At 34.4% G+C, this 16,693-nt stretch overlaps 1 protein-coding gene across 12 annotated transcripts in view; it reads right to left on the bottom strand.

The window, feature by feature from the left end:
* The window catches only part of RGS7 (regulator of G protein signaling 7), a 557,275-nt gene that overhangs the window by 210,379 nt on the left and 330,203 nt on the right, over positions 1-16,693 (bottom strand). The window lies entirely within an intron of this gene.

The raw sequence follows: 16,693 nt of genomic DNA, 5'->3' as shown, positions 1-16,693 counted from the left end.
TGTAAAGTACACATAAAAGACATACTCAAAATACACAAATAACTCTTAAAACTTAACTATCAAAACATAATCTAATTAAAAATGGCAAGATCTTAACAAATAGACTAAAGAAGATACACAGATAACAAATACATGAAAAGATACTCAAAGCCATTAGTCATCAGGGAAATGAAAATTATAACAATGAGACATCCCTTACTGTATACTGTATACCTGTTACAATGACTAAAAAAATAAACACATAAAACAAAAAAAAATCAAAAACAAAACAAAACTTGACAATATCTATTGACAGTGAGATTATGGATCATTGGGAACTCTCGTTTCTTACTGGTAGGAATTCGAAATTGTTTAGCCACTTTGGAAGACAATTTGATAGTTTTTATAAAGGTAAAAACAGCCAATATCTGATTCATCAGTCATACTCCTAGATGTTTACTCAATTAATTTAAAAATGTATGTCCACACAAAAGCTAGCATATAGTGGTTTTATTCATAATCACCAAAAACTTGAAGTGAACAAGATTTTTTCTTCAATTTGTTGAATGGACAAAAAACTAAGACATTATACAAAGGAATACTATTTAGCAATACAAAATTACGAGCTATCAATTTACTCGAAGAAATAGATGAATCTTAAATGCACTCTGCTAACTGAAAGAAACCAGTCTGAAAAGGCTATATACTATGTTAATTCTATTTATACAAAATTCGGGAAGAAAACAAAACTGTAGAAATAGCAAATAGATCAGTGTCACCGAGGATTTATCGGGTGGAGAGTTGAATAGGTAAAGCACAGGGAGTTATTTAGGGTGGTGAAACTATTCTGTACAATGTCGTAATGGTGGATACATGTCAAAACCCATAGAGTATTACAACACGAAGAGTACATCTTAATGTATGCAATTAAAAAATATATTATTGAGGGGTCTGAGGAGTGGGAGGTTATAGTTAAGGAAGAGGAAAAGGCTAGAATAATCCATGTGAGAATGTATTAGATTTGGAAACATCAGTATTTACTATCTTTGCTGCAATATAGGTACAGATGCTTACGCGGAGAAATTTTTATAGATAGATGGGTTAGTACACAGACATGTTTCATTACTTTGTCAATGGAGAGGGCCTAAGAAAAACTACACCTAACAACAATGAGTATATTTAGATCTTGGTTTTTAATACCATTCTCCAATCAAAGGAACTAAATCTCCTTGGAGAAATCTAGGACTGGGACAGGAACTATAGAAGATGAGCCTAAAGCATCTTATAGTACCAGTAGGTAAAAAAGGGCTAAAAACAAACAAACAAAAAAGAAAACAAAGAAAAAGACCCCCTCCAACTACCAAAAATTCCTACAATGATGGCAGTATGCCAAAGGGACACAAGAGTCAACTGAAAGAGTTCCCAGTGATCAAAGATAGAACAATTTTTGCAATAAAATAAATTAAGTAATATCGGGCTATACCCTAAAATATAAAAAATAATTTAAAGGCTCATGCTGATTTAAATAGGTAGGTAGATAGATGATAGATAGTTGATAGAGAGATGATAGATAGATAGATAGATAGATAGATAGATAGATAGATAGATAGATAGATAGATAGAAAGGAAGGACAGAACTTGCCTGACAAAAAATTCTAAGTAATTTATGTATATACTTAACCTTTGAATGAAATAGAGCATAAGCCCACACTCCATAAGTTTGGTCTTCATTTAGTAACTTCTGTCCAAAAAGTACAGTATGAAAAAGGGAGGGGAAAGAGTCACTTTACAGTGAGCTCTACATCATCAGTGTAATTGTACCCTTAAATATATATTGCTAACTGAAAGAAGCCAGTCTACAAAGGCTATAAACTATATTGCTCCATTTATATGACATTCTGAGAAAGGCAGAACAATAGAGATGGTAAACAGATTAATAGTTGTCCAATGTGATAAAAATACATTTTATTTTTGTGGTCTTCCTCTACAAAACCCATAACTCCAGTCTCATCATGAGCAAAAACATCAAACGAATCCCAATTCTGGGACATTTTACAAAATATCTCACTACTATGTCTCAAAACTATCTAAGTCACTAAAACAAGGAAAATGAGAATTTTTCACTGTCTAGAGGAAGTTACTGAGATATGGCAACTAAATATAATGTGGTATCTTGGATGGGACTTTGGGACAAAAAGACGACATTAGGTAAAAACAAAGAAAATCTGAATAAGATATGGACTTCAGTTATTAATGTATCAACATTGATTCATTAGTTGTGAAAATGTATCATACTGATGCAAAACATTAATAACAAAGGAAACTAAGAGCAGGACAGAGTGAAGGCAGCAGTCAAGGTGCATCTTAGTCAATAACATGGGAGAGCTGAAGTCATTTTCAAACACACAGAATAAAGTCAATAGAAAAACAGATAAAAGACGCTTCAGTTACCTCCCCAAAGGGCTTCCAGCCTGGCTGCCTTCTAATCGATTCTCCACAAATTGTCATTTGATCTCTTAAAGAACAAAGTATAACCTTGCATTTGTCATCAGGATCAAGCACAATGCAGCTAAAATATCTAACATAGTTCCGGAACATAGTAGAAACAAATGTGGGCATTATTTTGTTACTTAATTTAAATCTATTCAAAGGTTCCACCTACTCCCCATCATCCAGCTCACTCCTTAATGATGTCCTACACTTAAACTTCCATTATTCTTCTACAAAGAAGTTGTTCCTGTGAGTTCACCCAGGCCAAGCCCTGACTTTACATTACATTTACTCATTTATTCTTTTAGTCGGACTAAATCATTTAGTGATCTAGAGCAGGCTGGTACTGTCCTCTGTGTTTTCACTTTAGTGTTTATTTACTTCCAAAAAAGCCTCCTTTTCTCTTATTTTCACCAGACAAAATAAATCCCCCAAGGTCCACTCCAATATAGCCCTCCCTCATAAAGCTTTTCTGATTTCCACAGGAGTGAGCTCTCCTAGCGAGCCCCCAGTGCCTGATGCATTTGACTGTAACTAATTGTGTTCCGGTCTTAGTCTTTTCTATTGTTTCATAGGACCCTGAAAGACAGGAACTCTGCTTAAGCTGTTTTTATCTCCCTTGCCATGCACTTTATACCTGATACATGTGGAATATATCACTTATATAAAAAATTGAGGGAAAGTGAATTTAACTTAAAAAAAAAAGAAGAAAATATTTATTTTAAGTGTTTCTTTGATACTTATATAAATGTCTACTTTGCTTTGACACTAGATATAGTTAAAACTTGTATTTTGGGAGCTGATTTATTATTTTGGCAGAACGAATTAAAAGAGTCAATGTTTCATTTTAAGCCATGCATCCAGTAGTTGCTCTAAGAACAAATCAGTGGAAACTATGTAATTTGTATGTAAACACTTCAAATTTGTTATTTTGCATCTAAAAACCATACTGTTTACCATAAGAAACCTTGAGGATTTCTTAGATTTCTAAAACAATAGAGGATAAAAAACATCAACTGTCATTCTCTTTTAAATTAACACCCAATATGAGCACAAAAATTATTTCAACCTGCTAATCCATATTTTAAAATTTGAGTACATGCTTAGATACATTTGGAATGGAAAATGGCTAAAACATTAATTTACTTTCTTTCAGAAATCATTGAACCTAATTTCAAGTAAAAAGCTCAGCAGAATAATGGTACTCCACAGATGATATAAATCAACCTAAGCACGGTTCTTTAATTTTGTTCAGGAGAAGCAATGCTGCAGTTCCTAACAGTAAGCTGGAACTTTCCGAATAGTTTTGGAGGAAACTAACTGAATCAAATTCTGAATGGGGAAACTTTATTCATAAAAACAAAACGGCTTGAGACCTAACTATGCTGAAAAAATTCAAATATCTTTCACTCACAAATGTCATTAATGAACTTCAGTTTAATTGCAAAAATCTCTGACTGAAATAGTTTATAAGTACAGTTATGAATGAAGAAATGTTGGACAGGTAGAATTCATTTAAATTAGCATGCTCAGAATTTGAATGAGTGTTAAGAGAAATTTTAAAATTGAGTAAAGAAGACAAAATTTATGAATAACGACTGGTTGACTCCATAAATTTGTATTCAAATAATTAGTAACTAAAATGATCTATAAAGTGTTGCATATAAATGTAGTCAATTTGAACATAAAGAGAACAATGTTGCTAGAAAAATACTGATATCAAAGAATTGAAAGAGAACATAGTGTTTTTTTTTTTTTAGTTAACAATTATGCAATAGTAGGGGAATATACTGAATCAGAGTAATGAACATTTCATAACAATATTTTGCTTTCCTTTTTAATTTCATCTGCCACCTCCTCCTTTCTTTTAGCTAATACAACAGTGATATCAATAAGTGGGTGCCAGGTCGTATGTACTTTATAGATGAATAACATCATCATTTTATATCTGCATTATAATAAAAATAATCTGTTATAAATTGGGAGTTTATTTTATCTTTGAATGGGATCTTTAGAAGTTTACTATTATTATGCTAATGTGTATTTTTACTTACTTCAAGTAAAACCTGTTCAAACTATTGAGTTGCCAAAACATTTCTTGTCACTTTCTTAAGTACTCCCCTATTATAATTTGTTCCCTTTGGTTTGAAGTCAATCTTCATGAAAGAGTATTACTTACCATGCATTCCCCAACCCCTTCCTTAGCTCCTCGCACTCTGTCTTTCAAAAACTCTGCTGTATATGCTCTCACAAAATGATCACCAATGGCTTCTTTGTACAAAAATCTTACAGCTTCCCCCATTCTCTCACTAACAAGCTACTGATGAATTTCTCTTCCTGAATTCCTTTTTTGACTGCCATCGTACTCTGTCTACCTTGCTGTCTTCCCATCTAGCTTCCAAACTCTTCTTCCCTGCCTTTATCCTCCCAATCTCTACTATGAAACCTATCTTTGCTATAACTTCTGTTTTTTTCTATATCGTTTCTTCTTTGACAAGCTTATATAATTTCAAAGCTTTAATTATCAAATGTATAACTTATTCATACACTTACTCAATACTGAGAAAAGTACTAAACAAAGTGCCAACCCTGTCCTTAGGAAGTGCATGATCTATTTAATAGGCAAGACAGGAAAATAAATAGCCACTCAACCACATGGTATAGTAAGAGTTTCAGTGGGGTAAGCACAGTGTGTTCTGGAGACACATTAAAAGAACATTCAGTATAATCTTGGGAACTCAGAAACTTTTCATGGAGGAGTTGATATGTATATATAAAGTCCTAAATATAAAACAGGAGCTATGAGACAAAGAGTTTCCAAGAAAACACCTACAAATGCTTGTGTTCAAGAACATATGTCATTGAACGAACAGACAGCAATCTAGTGCCTAGAAAGTACAGAGTGGGGCAGAGTTGTGATCTGAGCAGATGCAATGATAAAGACGGCTATATAAAAAAAAGGTTTTAATATTCAAGCTAAAAAAGTTTGAACTTTATCCTAAGGTCAATAAAGAATCTCTTCGAATTGTTGAAATTTTGAAGGTATGTGCTTATATCTGATTTTTGGAAAGATCATTTTAGATGCAGTAAAATGCATATATGGTTGTGGGGTGGGGGAAGAATATATATGAGTTGGAAGATTGTAATGGTTCCCAAAATGATGTGACTGTGTCGAATGAGAAGAGAGGCAGTGAGGATGGAGATAAGTGGACAAATCTGAGAGACATTTAGGATAAGAAGTCTTTACAGATTTAAAGATAAAATGATTAGGACAATTTGGGATTTGTTGAATATATGAGATACCTGTTAAAAATGCAAGTGAAGATCTATACTGGTGGGTATATAGGTCAAGAGCTCAGAAGGAATTCTAGATGTGCATTTGTAAGCAGTTATCACACCAATAGTAAATAAAATAATGAATCGTATGGAGCCAATAAATAAGAAAGCCCATGTTTAGGTCTTAAAAACCCTAACAGTTAAGAGGCAAATAGAGGAATCTGTGAAAGAATTTATGGTACAAATCAGAGAATTGAGTAATAAAAGATAAGAAGGAATAAACAATGGAGTCAAATTAAGGTCTGAGAAGTGATCAATGAATTTAGCAATAAGAAGAATATTACTAACTATAGTAAATAAATTTTCAGTTTACAAGTGGAAGAGGCAAGCAAGATTCCAGTAAATCAAGAAATAAATTAGAGTGAAATTAGAGATAGCAAGTGCAACTGAGTTTGTAAAACTAGGAGAGAGATAGGAAAATAGGATATACCATAGATTGATATAGAAATGTTTTCTAATGGGAGAGAACCATGGTAAATAAACCAATAAATATATGGTAGTTTATGATAGGAAAAAAAAAGAAGTATAAAAGATATAACACCCTTAGGTGACATGATAGGGTGAAATAATAATCACAGGGAAGCCTACTGGGAAAGGAGGCAAGAATGGGTGTAGATGGGGTTGTGTTTGGGAAAGGCAGAAGGAGTTAGAAAGTTGAGAAATTTCCTCTTTGATTTATATTCCTCTTTGAAAAGTTATGGCCTCATGGTGAAGATGATAGAGAATGAGCATGATAGGAGACAAAAAAAATGAAGAAGGCTTTAAATAATCACTCCCACTGAATAAGAAATACAGCAATGAAAAAGATAAACATTGCCAGAAACTCTTGAAGGCCGGATTAGGGTTATATGTCACATCTTGGTAGCAATAATTTATAGCATTGAGTGATTTTTCTTTTTTTGAGTAATTTTTTAATATCATATTCACAATTTCAGATAGAGACAGGAATATAATGAGACTAACTTAATATAGACACTCTCATGGTTGATCCTTTGGAAAGGCAAGTTCAGAGGAAACTGAGAGCATTTGTGAGTAGAAGTGAGCTGATTTTTTTATATGGATGTAACAATTTCTCTAATGTCTGTCTTTCCTGAGAGAGGAAAGACATGAGTGTATTAATCACCACTGTACCCCCAATGCAGAAATGGGCACATTTTGTGCGCGTGTTCAAAATTTATTAAGTGCATGAATGGTCCTATTTGAAAACTTGGTTTCTCTTGGTTTTATCACCTCATCAAAATGTTTACTCTATGACCAATCAGAGAGGGCATTTTACTCTAACGTGAGACAACAAATTGCTCAGTTTACTCTTTAATCATCAGCAATGAAAAATATTGAATCTGTTTCTAAAGTTCTTGAAAAAAAGAGTCTTTGGCCTTTCCTAACACCCCATTGACTTTAAGTAACTTTCCCTTTCAGACACTGGTTCTGCTGCCTTGGATCTCTAAACCTTGGATGTGTCCTCTTCATGAAACAGCTAGTTGATCACCATCAGATAAAACACTTTGGAGTTGAAAGATCAATGCATTAAATTATTCAATTACTTTTCCATCTCCAATAAATTATTTTAGTTATATTTTATTATTCTCATATGTCTATTTCCTAACTTCAAAAACTTTTGTGCTTCTGAATGGAACTTTCTCCCAGGGTTTATGTCTTTATTACTCACAGAATATAACATTGCACAGAGGTCTTATTTAAAATATGATGAGAGAAATTTGCATTGTTTGTATGATATGATCTAAGCAATAATCATATTTCTGTCCCACTATTTTTAAATTGTTTTTATCATTGCCAATTTGCTTGTACCTTTTTCTGTGATATCATGTGCCTGAAGTCCACTGATTGCTAAGATGCTTCACTCCTGTTACTAGTTACAGATGTGTTGCCACCAACACAACTTTATTTAACTTTTAGGGGCAGTCCATGCGAGCCATGTTCCCGAGATTTTTTTTAGAGTAAGTGAACATATAAAGTGAGTAAACATGTGTTAGAATCAGCAGGAGGTGCAGGTGGATAATAGCAAAGGCATGACAAGCAGCTGCCATGAGCCCCTCTTTCTCTGTGATACCAACCAGTGAGGAAGGACACTCAGATGCCCAACACTTATAATTGACTGCTCCCATTTCTCTTGTATGGGGCTTGGTGGAACTGTATGTGTGTGATCAAAGGCAGGTTAAAACATTTGATTAAAAAGTCTTTCATATTTTCAACAATTTGTTCCTATTTATGGTATTGCATCAGTGACTAGAAATTTACTAAGCTGCCATTGCATATCCGTTAGTAAATTAGGCACATTTATCAAATTTAGGGGTATAGTTGAGAGCTGGAAAGCATTAATAATACTTAAGGTGCATGTTTATTTAAAAAGGCAAATTTACCTATCAGAGAGGAGCAAAACATTTTTCTTCTTTAATTTCTGTTCATTGCCACTAAACTGAGTAGAAATATCTCAGAAGAGCAATTCAGAGTTTTGTGTGATCCAAACATCCACCATCTTTACCTTACCTCCTACTATTTACCAACATAAATCTGTTATTCCAAAAAGCCAACCTAATCACTTTCCCTGAACTACAGGGGAAAAAAATATCTATAATTGCTACTTTTCTAAGCAGGAAGCAAGTGGTCTGATCTTGACTCATGTTTAAAAAGATAGAATATCTGCAGGATATCAGAATACTTTTCAGTGGCTTTGAAACTTTTGAAAAACTCTGAGAAAAAAAAGCATAAACTAAAGCTGTTATTTCACTTAATATAATTTCACTTATTTTAGGCCTAGGGATAAATTTTCAACCAATAAATTTGTTTTTTGATGATATTTATGAGACTCTTGTTGTGTCATTGCTATGTCTTTGCTTGGGTTTTCCGGGGTGCTACAATATTTCAACCAATAAATCATGTTTTATTTCTAATGGGCTCATAAAACTCATTTTTCCCCCATGAAATAAAAGCAACTTTATTAGGATGTCTCAGAACACTTAGAATATTTTCCTGCAGTTGTATAACATCTATTCTTGCCTTTACGTAGAGAAAAATAGATTATCGTAACCTATAGATTAGTAATCCTGGGAAGCTTCATTTTCTCTTCTACAACTAACCACTTTCTGTGTCATAGAGGGTCATAGAATTTTTTCACTGTGATAAACCTCCATCTGGAGCTTGAACCATGAATGTGGAAATGCATCTTATATAACATTAAACGGAGTAAAAAGATAAAACAACCTATTCTATGTTAACGTTTTCTTTGTTAAGTATATTTAATTCGATAATATTTATTGATCACCAAATATAGTCCAGGCATACTAAAGATACCAGAGACAGAGCAAAGAAAACAACAAAGTTCTTCTATTTATGAAATTCACATCCTAAGGAATATGTGCCTTTGACTTTGGGAAATGACCTGAAGTCAGATCATCATGTAATAATGGAGGGACAGTCTATATCCCTGTCAGTGGGATGGTATTATGTCAACATGTCTTTCTTTGGAAGAAGTCAATTCTGAAATGCCTTGGGAAGAGGTCAATTCTAGAGTCAAATGTGAGAATTCAAAACTGTGGATAAGAGTAAGATGGAAAAAAATTTACCCTTTTCTCACTGAATTAATTTAGCCCAGACTCTGGGCTTGAATATGCCTGGAAGATTTTTGGTATTGAGGATGTTAGCCATTGTCCCCAGACATGGGCAGGGCAACAGGATAGTGGCTTACATAAGACTCAAGAACAGATTTGGATTATGAAGGGATAATAGTTACTCTCTGTGATGATCTATTTTCCATCTACTGTCCTCAAGGTTCAAAAAAATCCTGTGAAAAGTTAGAGTCTGGGAGATAATAGGGGAAGTTTGTGAAAAGGTAAAGGCTTCATAATACCCCAAGGAGGAGTGGTGCCCTTGGCTGAAGTCAAAGGGATGGTAGCAGAGGGCCATTTTGCCAGGACATAACAATCTTAAAAGAGCAATGGAGGCTGTGGCAAGGATGTAGGCATCACAAACAGGTAGGGGAAAAGGCCATATGATACTGGTTCATTAGTGGCCCAGGAAAACTATCAGATATGAGAAGGAGAAGAAATTAAGTGGGTCTCATTCCAATAATAAAGCTAGCGAGATCTCATGCCTTCAAAGAATACTGAATGGATGTGCCATAATTTTAGTTGTAACTATCTCAGAATGCTTTTCAGGAGGGCTTTTCAGTCTTCTCACTACCTTTTCCCATATTTACCAAATTATCTATGGTGGATTTATATATTTTTTAAGTAATTTTGTAATTCAAAATATTTTAAGAAGAATATGTGCATTATAAGGTACTGCATGTAATGTCTGACATCTATCCCTAAATAAAGTCTTTTGAATGACCTACCACACAGTTATTAGGAGAAATAGTTATTAAAGAAATACACAAGGAAGAGCTGGCAGGTCATTTAATGAAGGCCAAAGTTTCACCCGTTAAGATGCCAGAAGCAGAAGAAAGCAGTGGGGGTCCATCACTGCTCACACAAAAACCCACAACTACACAGACCACTGATGTGTTCATGGATGAACCACAGCAGAGGAAGAATCAAATGTCATGTTTGTTGAAATAAACAAATAACCCCCAATAGTCTGAACCTGACACTTCCTCTTTCCATGGATATTTGGTAGGATTGAAGTGTGAGTAGGCATATAATTTTTGACAAAGGAGCTAAAAACATATAAGGGATTAAAAAACCCTCTTCAATAAATGGTACTGGGAAAATCGGAAAGCCACACATAAAAGAATGAAACTAGACTGCTATCTATCACCTATACCACAATTACCTCAAAATGAATCAAAGACCTAAATATAAGACATGAAACAATAAATTTCATGGAAGAAAACATAGGTACTAAACTCATGGACTTTGGTTTTAGGGAAGATTTCATGAATTTGACTTCAAAGACAAGGGAAGTAAAGGCAAAAATAAATGAATGAGTGCTATACTGAACTTAAAAGCTTCTGCACGACAAAAAAAAACCATCTGGTGGGAGAAGATATTTGCAAACAATGCCCTCAATAAGGAGCTAACACCCAAAATACATAAAGAACTTATACAACTCAATACCAAAAAACCCCCACAAACAATCTAATTTAAAAATGAGCAGAGGACCTGAACAGACACTTCTCCCAAGAAGACATACAAACAGCCAGCAGACATATGAACAGATGCTCAGCTTCCCCAGCTATTGGGGAAACAGAAATCAAAACCACAAAGAGATGCTACCTCATACCTGTTAGAATGGCTGTTATCAACAAGACAAGTAATAAAAAGTGTTGGAGAGGCTGTGGGGAAAAGGAACCTCATACACTGCAGGTAGGACTGCAAATTAGTATAGCCATTATGAAAAACAGCATGGAGATTCTTCAAAAAATTAAGATTAGAATTACCATATGACCCCAAATTTCTTCTTCTGGGTATCTATCCAAAAAAAAAAAAAAACTTGAAAACATTTATCCATAAACATATACACATTGATGTTCATTGCAGCATTATTCATGGTGGCCAAGACATGGAAAAAAACAAAGCATCCTCCAATAGATGATTAGATAAAGGAGATGTGGTACATGCATACAATGGAATATTGCTCAGCCATAAGAAAAGATGAAATACTGCCATTTGCTACAATGTGGATGGATCTTGAGATTATCAGGCTAAGCAAAATAAGTCAAGCAGAAAAAGTTGAGAACCATATGATTTCACTCATATGTGGGATATAAAACTGAAACAAACAAACAAGGCAAACAAACAAAAACTCACAGACAGAGATAATAGTTTGGTGCTTACCAGAGGAAAAGGGAGTTGGGAGGAGATAGATAAGGGTAAAGGAGATCAAATATATATGGTAACAGGAGATTTGACTTTGGCTAGAGAACACACATGCAATATACAGATAACGTATTATTGAATTGTACACTTGAAACCTATATAATTTTATTAACCAATGTCACCCCAATAAATTTTAAAAGGTGTTAGTCATGCTGGGCAGATTTCCTTCCAAAAATTTGCTTTAAATCAAAAGAGCAGTTACTTATAGAAAGTGACACAAACCCCAACCTGAGCATGTGTCCCATGTGAAACAGAATTAATCCAGGTCCCAAAGGTACAAAATGTACTCTAATGTCCTCAAAACTTAGGTATTAGTGAACAAAGTAAGAAGGAAGGGTTTTGGATAATTCAAGAGGTGCCAATTACCTGAATTATAATATAAAACTGCGAAATTTAAAAAGCATTTTAGTTTTATTAGACATAAAAACTTCCTTGCTTATGAGAAATTTTTAAAATTTAAAAATCATAATATATGTTCCATGCAGTTTCTTAGAATTGTTATTTTAAAAAGGGTGATTTTTTGTTTGTTTTTTACTATGGAAGCAGTAATATTCATGTGTGTTTTGCAACCAAATGATAAATGAAGATATGGGTACATTAATGCCCTAGCAGGATCATATTTAAGTGTCAAAGCTTCTATCAGCACTCTTATCATGTCTTCTGTACTATTGTAGCCAGCATTTCCTGTGATTCTTAGTTGTAATAAAAGGAAAAGCTTCACAAAATATGACACAGAAATAGAACAAGTAGCACTGTTCTCAACTCAAATACAGAGGGAAGAAAAATCTAATTCATTCTTCAGCTGGGAAATAAAAAAAAATACTATGCTATCTTTTATAAAATATAAAGGGGACTGACTTTATAGACAGCTCTTACACAACTGTCTATGGCTTCCTGTGGAGGACAGATGTAATCACTTACATTTCCTCATCTTTTTCTAAGTGTCCAATTCTGATGAATAGGCATATTTTCAGATGATAGCATATGCTCTCAGCCTTATTAGCTTTACCAAATCCTTTATACTAAATAGAATCCTTTAAAACTGCATGCAATTTTTTAAATACTAGCATTTAAACCCAACCTATTTTATGACCTTCTCTTTATAATTCAGTCCCATTGGCTTTTCTTTACCATGAATAGTTACCAAGAATACTTACATTTGATAATACTCAATTCGTTTGCCTTGTTTGTTTCAGTTTTTATATCCCACATATGAGTGAAATCATATGGTTCTCAACTTTTTCTGCTTGACTTATTTTGCTTAGCCTGATAATCTCAAGATCCATCCACATTGTAGCAAATGGCAGTATTTCATCTTTTCTTATGGCTGAGCAATATTCCATTGTATGTATGTACCACATCTCCTTTATCTAATCATCTATTGGAGGGCACTTTGTTTTGTTTTGTTTTGTTTTCCATGTTGTGGCCACTATGAATAATGCTGCAATGAACATCAATGTGGAGATCTATCCTAAGAGAGGCAGGACGGAAGGGAAGTAAGGAAGGGGGCGAAAGGAAGGGAAGGGAGGAAGAAAGGAAGGAAGGAGGAAGGGGGAAGGAAGAGGAACGCACGAAGGGAGGAGGACAGAAGAGAAGAAGAGGAGGCCTCCTTCCCCGCACCACTCCTTCCGCCTTCTCCTTTCCTACCTCCTCGTCGGCAGTCGTACGTCCTGTCCGCTTCCTCCTTCCTACCTTCCTCGCGTTCCGTCCTTCCTACTTCCTCTCGCCCTCCCTTCTTCCTTCGTTCCTTCCTGCTCAACCCTTCCTTCCTTCCTTCCTTCCTTCCTTCCTTCCTTCCTTCCTTCCTTCCTTCCTTCCTTCCTTCCTTTTCTATTTCTTTCTCAAAGCAAAAAACCAAGTTGGCTTATAAAAGAAACATGTATTACAAAAAGGTTAATAAAATAAAAAATGAAGACCTAAAAAGAAGGAAAAAAAAAAACCAAATAGGTCAATCAGCTACAGAAGAACTAGACAATTCCTCAGGGCAATTTTGCTTTTTCTATTTGGTCTGTAGAGTAGTCTTTAATTTTTGGTTTTTCTAATAGATAGGCTAGAAATAGCAAGCTCTGCTATGATAGGAAATGTTCCTAAGAGGAGTTTATAAACGATTTTGAAATATATCAAACCCTGACCATTATTATGCTAGTTCAAGTTTTTCAATAGAGAAGACAATTCCAATTAGATTCCAAGATATTTTTAGTATTTTCCTTAATAGTTGGCAAGTCTAATGATAATAATATTAATTATAACGTATAAAAATTCATGCAATCAGATAAAAATGAGAGAGATAACATAACCCCGATACTAGCATTTATAGATGCACATGCTAGCCAGCACAAACCGAGAGAGGAAGCTGGCATTGCAGAGGCGCCTGCTGGATCTCTGACCAGTGCATTGTACTAGCATCACGTGTGACACATCAGGTGTGAATCCCAGCTCCACATCTCATCTCTGCTCTCACCTCTCACTCGTAAAGTGAAATTGCTACTGCTCGAATTGATCTGAAAGCAAATATATCTGGGTTTAAATACTGGTTCTATCTCTTAATTTTCTGATCTATCATGTACTTCATGAGATTCATCTCTTTTTTCCTTAAGATTAAATAATACATATCAAGTTCTCAACATGTTGCTTGGCACACAGTTGGTGTTCAGGACATGCAGGCTCTCTTATCTTCTTCCTATATTCAAAAATTAAATAGGACAGAAACATCCAGTATGGTAACTGTGGGCACCCACTTAATTAATGTTAATGTTTTATAGTTCTTTTCTACTGTTACTGCAATATAGTCCCAGTGGTGGCAGGCAAAGGCGCCAAAAGCCAAAGCCAGGAAAAGCCTCTATCAACAGGAAAGATGGCCCGCCTGAGGCTGAAACCACAACAGACATGATAGTGGTAACTACCCTGCTTCTGGCCAGAAAATCTTTGATTTATATACTTTGTGAAGACTTTTCAGTACATTCTGGGTTTTGATTCTTAATTGTGTAGAGTGACTGCACAATTATATTAGTCAAATGACAACTATAGTTGCTCGTTCCATTACAAAGTATAGTATTTAAATGTAAATGAAAACCCAAACAAACAAATGGAGGGGAGAGAAAGAACTGTAGCAAGATATTAAGTTAAATGAGACAGCTGATCCCAATAGGCTGGGTGTGTTGGGCTGTACCTATTGATGTGTCGATTACTTTGAATGAGATATCTAGAGTAAACATTTGTAGACTTTTCATTTTCTGTTTTGCTATTCTCAAGGGGCAAGGGCCACCAAACGAGAGGTTCCTGTGATATCAGTGCACAAGATACTATGATTTAAAAAAAAAAAAAAATTACTGGAGTACTAATGTAATATACATGCAAAAGGAATTACTTCTCTCTTCTGAGAAGAAACTAACACATTAAAAGGAATACATAAAGAAAACCACGGCTCTTGCTCATCGCACAGGAAAATAATTAGAACAACATATTTCTTAGTACATAACCCTGAGCCTCCGGCTGTGGTAGCAAGAATGTGAGTTAGCAGCAGGTACCCAAAGATAGGAGGGATGTATTAGTTTTTTTTTCTTTATCACAGAAAGTGCACATTTACAGGATGTATGCTTGAGTAATACCTATTTCTTTGAATCAGGTAAAACTAATCAAAGTTGTTAAAGATCTGTGTGATAGCTTCAATCTGCAATTTGTTGTATATTATTATCAGGGTGTTAAATGGTGCCTTAGAAACCCAAAAAGTTTTCCTGTAATGGTTCACTAGCACCAATAAAAGGGACTGGTTCATATGACGTGATAGCTTGTAGAATGAATGATAAAATTTGTATTTTTATAGGCTCAGAAGGGTCTTAATAATTGGCAAGAGTGTTTTAAATGCTTCTATCCTCCTTCCACCCAAGTAAAATTGTCTGAAATAGCGTGAAGAGCATAAAAAATATCTCTTTTTATTTTACCTGTAATATACATGTATTGAAACACATAGAAAACAGCACTAACAAAGGATCTGCCCAGGATGCAACAGGTAAATATAACACCAAATTTAAGAAAATCAATCATGTTATTCCAAAAGACATTATGTAATGGATCATTTGGTCAGGTGGGTGCAGGCTCCTCTCATGACTGACAACCCTTTATGGAAAAGCAGACTCTAGGCCTGAAATAGTTGTACTAAAAGAGTGAGCACACAGGGTAAAGACTGAGAGACAAGGTTTTAATTCTTTAATCAAATTTTCTTGTGACTCGGTATTTGTGTTTTCTCAGTTGACACTTCATGTAAAATGAATGAAATCTCTGCCTGGCTACTCATGATATTGTTATGGTAATCAAATGAAATAATATATTTTAAAATGACTTGGAAAAACATAAAATACCTTGAGAGTGAAAAACATTATCAAGGATAACAAGACATTCTACACTTTCTCAATTCTGATATATCCCCAAGTTCCTCAGCCTGTGATTTCACTGGCAGGCTGGCCAACGCCATGGAATACAAAGGCCATTTGCAGCAGGGCTTTATTATACCTGTCAATAGAATTTAGGTCAGTTTCTCCATAGGACTGGGAGGCAGATGACACACTCTGTATAATAGTGAGCATAATAGATTGATTTAATTAATTCAATGATAAGTAAGATATTCAAACCAATTTGAGGATGTGTAAACAAAACATCTGGTTGACTTGCCTGATTCTCAATTTTTACAGGTATTTTTATAGCGAATAATACTTCTAGAAGAAGAAATTTTTGCAACTATTCAAAATTAATTTCTTACCCTGAATTAACTCATATTTATCCCTACTCTTATTCTATTTGCATTTTAAACCATTTCTTTTACACTGAATTTTGTTTTTATGAAAAATAATTCATTTAAAATTTATTTTTTCTCACTTTTTCACATCTATTTAGGAAAGTTTATACTGAATTATTGGTTACCATAACTTGTCACTTCGGTATATTCCTATTAGTAAAGAATCAAGTAATTATTGAAAACTGATTGATCTTGGCACTTCTGTCATTAGTTGGAGAGGAAGTGAGTCCTCTGCCATTATGTTGTTTAGATTCAACTC

The sequence above is a fragment of the Rousettus aegyptiacus genome, unplaced genomic scaffold, assembly GCF_014176215.1.
Source record: "Rousettus aegyptiacus isolate mRouAeg1 unplaced genomic scaffold, mRouAeg1.p scaffold_m13_p_18, whole genome shotgun sequence".
Taxonomy (NCBI): domain Eukaryota; kingdom Metazoa; phylum Chordata; class Mammalia; order Chiroptera; family Pteropodidae; genus Rousettus; species Rousettus aegyptiacus.
Note: the sequence above shows the minus strand (reverse complement) of the source record. Positions and strands in the feature narration are given on the sequence as shown.